Source organism: Lichenostomus cassidix, chromosome 3 (assembly GCF_008360975.1).
Source record: "Lichenostomus cassidix isolate B80296 chromosome 3, HeHo_3.0, whole genome shotgun sequence".
Lineage (NCBI taxonomy): Eukaryota > Metazoa > Chordata > Aves > Passeriformes > Meliphagidae > Lichenostomus > Lichenostomus cassidix.
In genome coordinates this window covers 42,206,572-42,216,225 of record NC_139483.1, presented here as the reverse complement: position 1 = coordinate 42,216,225, position 9,654 = coordinate 42,206,572, and the positions used below count along the sequence as shown (strand labels likewise).

Sequence of the window (9,654 nt, the reverse complement as noted above, 5' to 3'; positions counted from 1 at the left end):
TGTGGTGATAGCCAGGTGGGGAAGCCGGGAGAGGAATGTAAGAACAGAGCAAGCTTGTAGTAATCCCTCCACAGAATACTCCCCCAAGATCTAGGGATTTATGTATCAGGTAATCCCTAAAGGCAATGGTGGTAACTTTGTATTCAGGAGTTCTGGACAGATTTTTCATTGTGAATTCTCCAGTTTTGGATGTACATACACTTTTACTCATATTCCTGCTAAGATATTTTGCCAAGATACGTGCTTAACCATGTATTGTATCATCAAGAATCTCTCATTTGCTTTGAACTTCTTGCCACCTGCTAATTTCATTTAATGCCCACAGTGGGAATTATACTTTGAGACTAGAAGATCCCTTGCTGAGCATGTGATGCATACTGAAATGTGTGCTGCATGGGCAAATGGGAGTCATAAAATAGAAATGCCTCTGGTCCATGCTTTGTGAAGGCATGTTAGATTATCGCTAAAACACCCTTTCCTCTGCAGGAAGAGTTTCCAAAGAGTGACTCACTTTATACTGTTAGGCACAAAAATTTAAATCCTGAAATCTAGTGTGAAACCTAGGGGAGGAGGTGTGGGAAAGGAATGATGAGGAAGTTTCAGATGAGACCTTGTCTTGATACATGCATTAAATATTGTAACCTAAAATCCATTTATAGTTAGGTCAAAAGTTCAGAAGAAAATAAAGCACTAGAGGAAAAGTACAGCAGGGATTTCCCTTTCAAAAATAGATCTCAAAATGTGAAATTGTCCTTGAGAATAAGAACAGTAAGATGTAACAATGGAGCACAAGACTGGATGCATAGTGTATTGATGGCAGCAGATCTTTAAATTACATGCAACAGTGGGGAACACCCAGCGTTAAAAGATAACACATGCATATCCGCATATTGACACATGTTCTTTTTTAAAATCTGGCCTCCTGTGCTGGTGTTTTCATTGGCAGCAGCAAAATAATTTTTGCCTAGTCTCTGATTTTCATTCCAGATAGCATCTTTCTTTTTCCAGCTGCCAGTAGTTACAAGGATGTCATGCAAGAGTAGTAGCTTTCTGGTATGAACTGGTGCCTTGGCCTTGCAAATCTCACAGTCTTGACTCTTGTTTTGATGAGCTGTGCTGTTTCCTTCATGTGTTCTGTACCTTCAGGTTTAAGGGGATTACCTGCATGAGTGAGGTTTATGGAAATGAGATTGTTATGAGGAAAACAGTGAATGCTTTATGCTCAAAATAAGTTTTTGCACTATAAAAGCATATCATTAATTCCTTCTGTATCATACTTGTGTGTATGTGTATGTATCTAAACCTTATTGTGATAATAAAATCAAAGAGAAACCACTCAGGAGCTTCTAGAATTGAGGTTTCATTATGCCAAACATCTGTACTTTCTTCACTTACAGCCTCACATGTTTTAAAACAAAAAAGCACTGTTTTGGTGGGTTAACACACTAAAGTTTTGGGAGTTTCAGTCATCACAGTAGTATGCAAGCAAATGTAGAAACATCCATTTTGAGGTGCTTTACCCATCACTTTTCCTGAATGTCATCCGTGTCAGCAGGAGTCTGAGCCAGACAGTCACCACTAAAACAACCCAAAAAGTCGTTTGAATCCACTCCCCTTAACTGTTGTGTTGGTTGCCTGTTCAGATGGTTGTCTAATCTGTTCTTAAAAACCTCCACTGATGGAGACACCACATTTTCCATGCAGAGTCTTTGAGTGCTAAACTAACCTTCCCATTAGAAGGCTTTCATTATGTCAAATTTGCATCTCCCTTGTGCAATCAAAGCCATTAATTCTGTTCTATTGCAACAGGCATTGGAAGGAGTCAGTTCCCTGCTTTACAGTAGCATTTTATGTTCATGAAGTTACAGTTTTCCCTCTGCCTTCTCTTTTCCAGATTAAATCTCTCCCATTCCTTTGATAATAACCTGTTGTACATGTTCTCTAGATCTCTTCCTTGAAGTGGGCTACCAAAAATGGATACAGTAATTCAGACCTTGACTTAATAGCATTTCATGAAGTGATAGTTTTAGAAATTTCTTTGAATGTATTTCTATAGTTTAGTATGACATTTAGCTTCATCCATCTAAGGGTAACTTTTGGCTTCTTTGTGACAGAGTGGAACTGTAGCACGAATGGCAAACCTGTGTTCCTGAGTCACATGTGGTCTGCAAGGGGAGCATGTATAACTTCCCTGTAGTGGGCTGTGCAGGGTACCTGGAAGCAGTCCCTGTAACTGGAGCCAGAGAAATGGCTCAGACACTAGAATTTGTTCCTCAGACTGAAGTGTGGAAGACTCATTTTCAATTTGGATTGAATCCTACAGTTCTCCTTAAGAAAATGAGCTTGAAGAACTGTGATAAATGCTGCTGCCAACTGAAGGCAGCCAAGTAGTCACCCAAGCTACCATTGTAAGACAGGGCAGTGGTTTTCCTGACCACCCCTGCTACAAAGGGTAGAATCTAGCCAAATGCTCCTCATTTGTAGTACTCATATTTAACTATGAAGGCAGCACTGTCAAGCCAGAAATTGTCTAAGCTGAAGATATCCAAAGGGACAATTTCTGCTGAGTGAAGCCCACTGGGTATCACTCTCATGGAGAAACAGGACTGCTGAGCAAAGGATCATTGGGATCTGCTTCTGTGATGCATAACACTGCAAATATAAAACACTGTCTAGAACAACTCTTAGACACTGAGTGCTCAAATACTGAGCTGGTGTGTTAACAACCAACACCAGTGTTGCGCAGATCCGTGAGAAATCGGCGAGGACTGCTTGTCTTTCCCAAGTACAGACATGCATTCGCAGCTGTACACAAGCTATTCTCTATTAGTACAACCTATGAATGAATAAACACTGATAAGAGATGCTTAAGTATTGTGCCTGAACTATGTTTTGACAGCTGTCGCTTGCACCGCCTCCCCCTAGGTCTATCTTTTAATTACATCAGGTTAACACAATGTTTCATCTGTCACCCTTGGCTGATAGCAGAAAGGGACAAATTCAGACATGGAATGAACAGGTTTAGCTTTTCTCACTGCCAGGATGCAGTGAGAAATCACTCTTGATTTCTCATAGTCAGTTATCCCTACCCATAGTCAGTTATCATGGTCAGAAAAAGAAATCACCTGAGGGTTGAGCAGTGGTTCAGGGAATTTGGCATGTGCTTACTAAGACAATGTGGTCCAGCAGCTAAAGCATTTTTGGCTCAATCTGCAGCAGGTGGTATAACTCTAAATCCCAAGGGTTAACTATTTTCATAACCTAGAGGTGTTTGAGAACTGACTGGACAATGAGAAAAAAGTAGTCTTAGCTCTTCAGCAATTACTTAAGCTATATACACATCTTTCTTTCCATAGTCGCTTTAGTGTTGCTGCAAATAGGAACTGCTCAAATATTCACAGAGAAGAAAATGGAGAGCTTTCAAAGTTAGTGTTCCCTCTATGTGCAGACTGCTAGATGGGGGATATAGGTAATTACCTTTAATGGCAAGTTTATGGAGGCAGGATCAGTCTGGTGGGGAAGTGATTCCATATCACACATCCTCAGTGAGTTCTGTAGTGTTGCTGGGATCTCACATGTGAATAACAAGTCTTGGAAATACTCTGTGCAAGTGGGTCAGCTGCTGGAGAACAAAGATTGAAACCAGTTCAAAGAAAAATATCTGCTAACAGCTTGGAATATAATATATTTTTAAAATGACCCTGGAAAATGAATTTCCTTTGGAAAATTTGTAACTGGGAAGAGCTCTGAATAGACTCTTTGCTGACTGCTGCAGAACCGTATTAAGATGGAGCAAAATATAGTAAGGTACAATAAATGTTACAGCTTGTATGTAGAAGCTCAGAGTATTGCAAGGTTTTCCAAACACAAGGATTCTAAATTTAAGGAAGACTGGTTAGATTTTCCCTTCCTTTTAGCATGCACTAATGTGCACTAACAGAAAGTAATGTGCACATTTAGTAGTTTCTTTGAAATACATCATTTAGTAAAAATAATGGCATTCATGATAGTGATAATTCACTGAAACTGACAATTTGTTGTCCTTCTGATCCAGATTTTATTTTACCTTTGTCTCTTCCCAGATCCAGAAAAGGGAGAGGGTTATTTTTTTAATGAAAAATGAAAAGTGGTTCCACTTTCATGCATTTCCTTCCAGCTCCAGCCAACTCTGCAAAGGCCACTACAGTGGAGGTCCTGTGTCTGTCTGTCTGTCAGCCTGACACCCTTCATGGTCAGCTACACAGTGGTGACACAGAACAGACGACACTGAGGGACTGGTGTCAAACAGGGCAATTCCAAAGGACTGTCACTACTTTGTGTTAGCACAAACGTCTGAGTTTCCAATTTCTGTCACACAAAACTTCAATATTTTGTTCTTACTCCTTTTCTTGTTTGCATTCTAACACTCCTTTTTTCCTTTTGATATAGTTCAGACATTACAGAGATAGCAGACAGAACACAGGTAGTTTTTCTCAGAGAAGTAATGACTCTAGTGTTTAAGTCTGATCTGGCAGATTCTCTCTTCTTCTTTTCTTTCTCTTTTTTTTTCTTTTTAACACTATTTGTTTCAGTAGCAGATAACTTCCTCTATTCACCATCACTGCTGTGACCCGCCTCCTGTTTTCATGCTGGACTGAAATTTCTCTCACAGTGAGGGAGGAAACTGTAGATGATTGAGCATTCTCTATTCAGAGAAAAATCACAGAAGCACAGGGTATTCGTATTGGGAGAGACCCACAAGGACTATTTCCCACTCTGAAGGGAATGGCCCATACAGGGATAGAACCTGCAACCTTGGCATTATTAGCACCACGCTAATATCCCTAAAAGAGATTTTCTCCCCTTGCTGGAAGGAGTTGCCTGCAGGTCAAGCGGGTGAGTTGGAATGAATCACGGAGGAGACAGTGAACAGTCAGTTTGGGGTCATCTTTATTCTAACTCCCTTGTCTCTCTCCTTCCATTTTCTAGTTTTATTGAAGTTAGATCTTTCAGTATATTTCCTGAGAGCAAAAGGGGGCAAAGAAAGCACTTCTCTCTCATTTTTTCCTTAGCTGTCAGCCAAAAGCTAGTCAGACTTTAGCACCTGTGAAACTGTGAGAAGTCATTTCTCTGCTTCTGTGCTAGTTCCTGCTCATCTTGGTGAAATGCCTCCCACCTTTTTACTTTTGTAGCAAGGAGAAGCTATCTGAAATGCTCTGCATACTGACATAAACCCAAAGCACTTTCCTGGAGTGAGGTATGTGATAGCATGAATGTTATGGAGCCTGTGCGTGCTGCAAACCTGAGAATTCCCAGCAGCGAGAAAGGAAGGGCTGGAGCATGCAGTGTGTAATGCAGCTGCTCAGCAGACTTCAGCTTCACCTCCCCACAGCTCTGGAGCTTGGCACAAGGGCTCAAGGGCCCTGTTCCAGCCAGAGGGCTGTGGCAGTCCATCATGGCAGTGGCACTGGTTCACTCTTGCTCACTGTCCCAAGAAGTGGTAGCCCTGCCCTTAAAATCCTGCCCAGCAGAGCTGCTTTACTACTGCTCTATGCTGCAGTGGGCAATTGCAGCTGCACCTGGGTGCTGGTGACATTGCTGCAAGAAGCATTAACTTTGACTGAAAAACATTCTGGTTGTTAAAGGTAATTCTTTTTCCAGGGACTGCTGGCTGGCTTCTCTGAAGAGATTTCAAACTGCAGTGTAAATATGGAAGAAATTTTGCAAACTTACCAGGAATATGGGGCAAAGCTCTTTCCCATTTCATCTGTGCTTTTGTCTTGTCCTTTCTTCCAGTTTGCAGAGCCCTTTGCTTCTTTTCTTGCTGTGTAGTAGATAGGAACATTTGTCTTTTTGCAATCAAAGCAGCTAGGGGGGTCTCAATGGGATTATTTTTACATGTAAGCATTGCACAAGTCCAGCTCCAGGAAAAGAGGCCAATATTTTCTTTAACACATGCTGGTATAAAATAGGAACAACTCTTCTAAAAACTTAGACACTGAGATGGCCTTGAATTAGATCCAAGGGCCTCAGATTAATTACAAAACTAAATCGGAATGAATGTTCTTTTGTAGTTCTGGTGCACAATGGTCCCTGGACTTAGTGAACCTGGATGTCAAATATATAGATAAGGATGATCTATACTGAAGCAGAATAAAGGGCACATTTATCTTACTGTGAATTAAGGGCCTATCCTTTGCAGAATTCTGCTGTTACTTTACTGTATTTTAACAAATCTAAGAGCAAAATCAGATTTCTGCTACTGAGAGGAGGTTGCAAGGCATATGCAGCTTATTTTACTCAGTTGTGGTCCTTTGCCAGAAATTTGTCTCTTCTCTCCCAAAAATGGTGCTGTAATGTTTCTTGTGCTACAGAAACCTACAGCACATGCCACAGAGGTCATCTGTCCTCCTTCTCATTTAAAGACTGTCAGGGTAGAGCCTCTATTTAACATGGTAAGTTTAAACTTGCAGAGTGAGAACCTGAATAAATTGTAAAGAACTCCCATTGCCTTTCACAAAGAGATGAACAGTCTTTTTATGCTTTACGTAACTGCAGCATGCTTTGGAAACAAGGTTACATCTATTTCAGTCGTTATGACCGAGGCAGCTCAGGCAGCACTAACTACAGGCAGGTTTCCAAGCAGAGAAGAGCTGGGGCCTGCAGCATTTTGGGAAAGACAGCATTTGGGAATGAAGGAGCCCCAGGACCTACACTTGCCAGGAGCCACACATTCACACAGATGCCTGGTACTCCTTGTAGGTTGATTGGCACCGTCATCCGCTGAAGAGGAAGCATCTCCTGCTGGCTTCTTACCAGCATGCAGAGCCTCTAATTTAGGAAAGCAGAGTACAGTCTTGCATGCCAGTCCTGAAAAGCTACCAACCCTATGTGGAAACAAGGACAGGCAAATCTGTAAAGCTCTAGCCAAGAATAAAAGCACACTCGCTTCTGAATGGAAACAATTTCAGCCCATGGTGAGATGAAGGGACTTTGTTAAGCCTGGAGGAAACTCAGGGAGATCCGATTGCTACTTGCAGCTAGAAGGGGTGAGGACATGGAGCCAGGCTCTTCCCAGAGGTGCACAGTGACAGGCAGGCAGTGGCATCAGTCACACATTGCAGTGAGAAACACCGGCTACATACAGGGACAAAAATATCACAGCCAGGGCGATGCAGCATGGGGACACATTGTCCAGGGAAGGTGAAGGGTCTCCATCCTTGGAGATCAGTCAACCTTGCTTGACTGGAAAAGGCTCTGAGCAATAAGCTATCCCTTTGAAGGTGTCCCTGCAGGGAGTGGAATGCTGCATGGGACAAGATCCATACCCCAATTTTCATTTGATTCCAGGTTGTTACTTATGTCATTTCTAACTAAAGTCACTGTGGAAAGTCACTTCACTCTGTTTCCCTCTGCTTCTTTACATTCATATTGGAAATAGTATTTTACTTCCATGAAGCTTATGTCCTTCATTTTTACTGACTTTTTTAGTTCCAGGCTATGCTTGAAGGTATACAAATGATAAAATGCCAATCTTTAGGACAGCAAATACTGAAAAAAATGGCAGGCCAGTAGTTCAAACACTCTGACACTGCGGTTGAGGTAACACCTTAAAAAAGAGGTTTCTTGATGGTAGGGATTGAAATTTTAATGTATATTTGTCAATTTTCCCCCTTCTAGGTCTCCAGAAACAATTATCTTTTCATGTATACAAGCACCATTAAGTGGAGCAAAACCAGTGCATTTGGTTATTCTCAATCATCTCCACATGCAAATTTGCTTGAAATGCTGTAGAATTGGTCCTGTCTTAACTGATACAGAGCTTGTGGGCATTTGAAACATGAGGATGAATTTAAATAATTATAATAGCCACAGGTGAAAGGCAATATAGGACAGGATATTCTAGTTACAGACATTGAGAGATAGTTCAATTTCCTAAAATGTCAGTGATATCAAAAAAACCCTTCTACTATGTAGCCATAACCACCTCCTTTCCCCTTGGACATTTCACCCTTAGAAAAAGCAAAGCTTTTTCCAGTAGTAATGCTGGAAATACTTCATTACCCTTCCTGCAGGCAAAGTTTTCTCAATGTATGGATACATGAGAATGGTCAGATAATGAATGAACTGATTGGCTGAACATCTGCAGGTGCTCTATAATGACAACAATTAAGCTATTCTCAAGCCATTACCATATTACATTAACTTACTACAATACTATTAATTAGAATTCATATTCTGGAAAGGAAACAGAGCAGCAATTATGCTGGTATTTAATGACCTGTAAAAGTAAAATATAAAAATGGTAAATTTCCTCATGTAATTAATTTAAGGTTGGTAGATGGTGGGTCAGACTGCTCCCCAGTGTAACTCCAGCCACTTCTGTACTTAAGAAGAATGATTATGATACATGTTACCTTTTGTCTTGAAAGAAGGATTATTTGTATCTAAATAAAAAAGTAAATAGCTCTTCAATAGATGTGCCAAAAGCTAGATATCAGGTTAAATTCTCAGTGAGAAGTTAGAAATTTGACATGGTTTTGGGAAAAGACTCTGTAAGGTTTGTGACTCAAGTTACAAGTTGACCTCAGGAATGTATATTTTACAGACAAGACTTAGTAGTGATTACTTTCTTGAATAACATTTTGGGGCTCTCTCTTTACTTGTTTTCTAGCCCCCCATACCTTGGCAGAAGAAAATATAAGTGTTTTTGAGTTATTATTTGATATTGAAATTCTCAGATTCTGTGACATGGTGATTTCTTCAAGGTATGTCCTTGAAAAGTGAAACAGATGTATCCTGCCTAGCTCCCTGAGGGGTTATAACATCAGGAACTGTCTGTCCTAGTGTGCAGAAGCCTTTGCGGCTGTGTGAGTTCCATGAAGCAACAGAGTTGTTTCCCTTTGTGTGCTCAGCAGCGACCATGCTTGGAGCCCTGAAACAGAACTGTTCAGGTGAGCCCAACCAGTTCAGTAAGGAACCCCTGAAACAGCTCTTGCTCTTTATTTTGCACTCCCTTACAAGGGGCAACTCTGGATACTATCCAGTCACGAATCACAGCATTGTGAAACAAAGTAAAGAGAAAAAGCTGGAGCAACTGGAGCCCTTGTGGGTTCCAGTATCTGTATCTGTAACACCAATAGAAACTGGGCTAGACAGCTCCTATCCATGAGCTGTCATCCAGTATAGGCTGAGTCCACAGAGCAACCCATAGGTGTTGCTTTTTGCCTGAAGGAACTCTGAGCCACAGCTTCTTCCAGCCCTCCTTGATGCTGACTGTTACAACAGGGATAGTTGTGATGCACATTATATTTCTGTAATACGTGGCCCTAGATCCTGGTAGAAATTGTCCACACATTTTCTACTGCATGCTTTTTGTGAAAAAAGCAGAGTCATGGCCCTGGACATTTACAAAAAATTATCTGGGTGAGAAGCTACTATACTTACCCCGAGACCTTCCATAACAATGCCTATTTTCAGACTGATTTTCTTCCCCTGGTGAGAGATGAGAAACTGTGGGATTTTAATGATTCATTTTATTGAGGGACCTGCATGTTTATTGTTGTTTTAACTATAAAAATATACAGAGGCTGGAATCTATCCAGAGAAAAGAAGGCGATTTCTTTTATTTCCTTGCACTGCATGGGGCAGTTGCAGGGGATATTTCCACCCTTA

The 9,654-nt window shown here is 41.0% G+C and overlaps 1 long non-coding RNA gene across 1 annotated transcript; it reads right to left on the bottom strand.

Annotated features, from left to right (window-relative positions):
* Positions 1–569: 569 nt before the first annotated feature.
* LOC146439565 (uncharacterized) lies at positions 570–8,966 on the bottom strand. The gene is made up of 5 exons (XR_014851277.1): positions 8,664–8,966; positions 6,694–6,866; positions 5,713–5,803; positions 3,478–3,622; positions 570–1,161 (listed from the first exon to the last, which is right to left on the bottom strand). It is a non-coding gene; the product is annotated as an uncharacterized LOC146439565 (long non-coding RNA).
* Between the last annotated feature and the right edge of the window lie 688 nt (positions 8,967–9,654).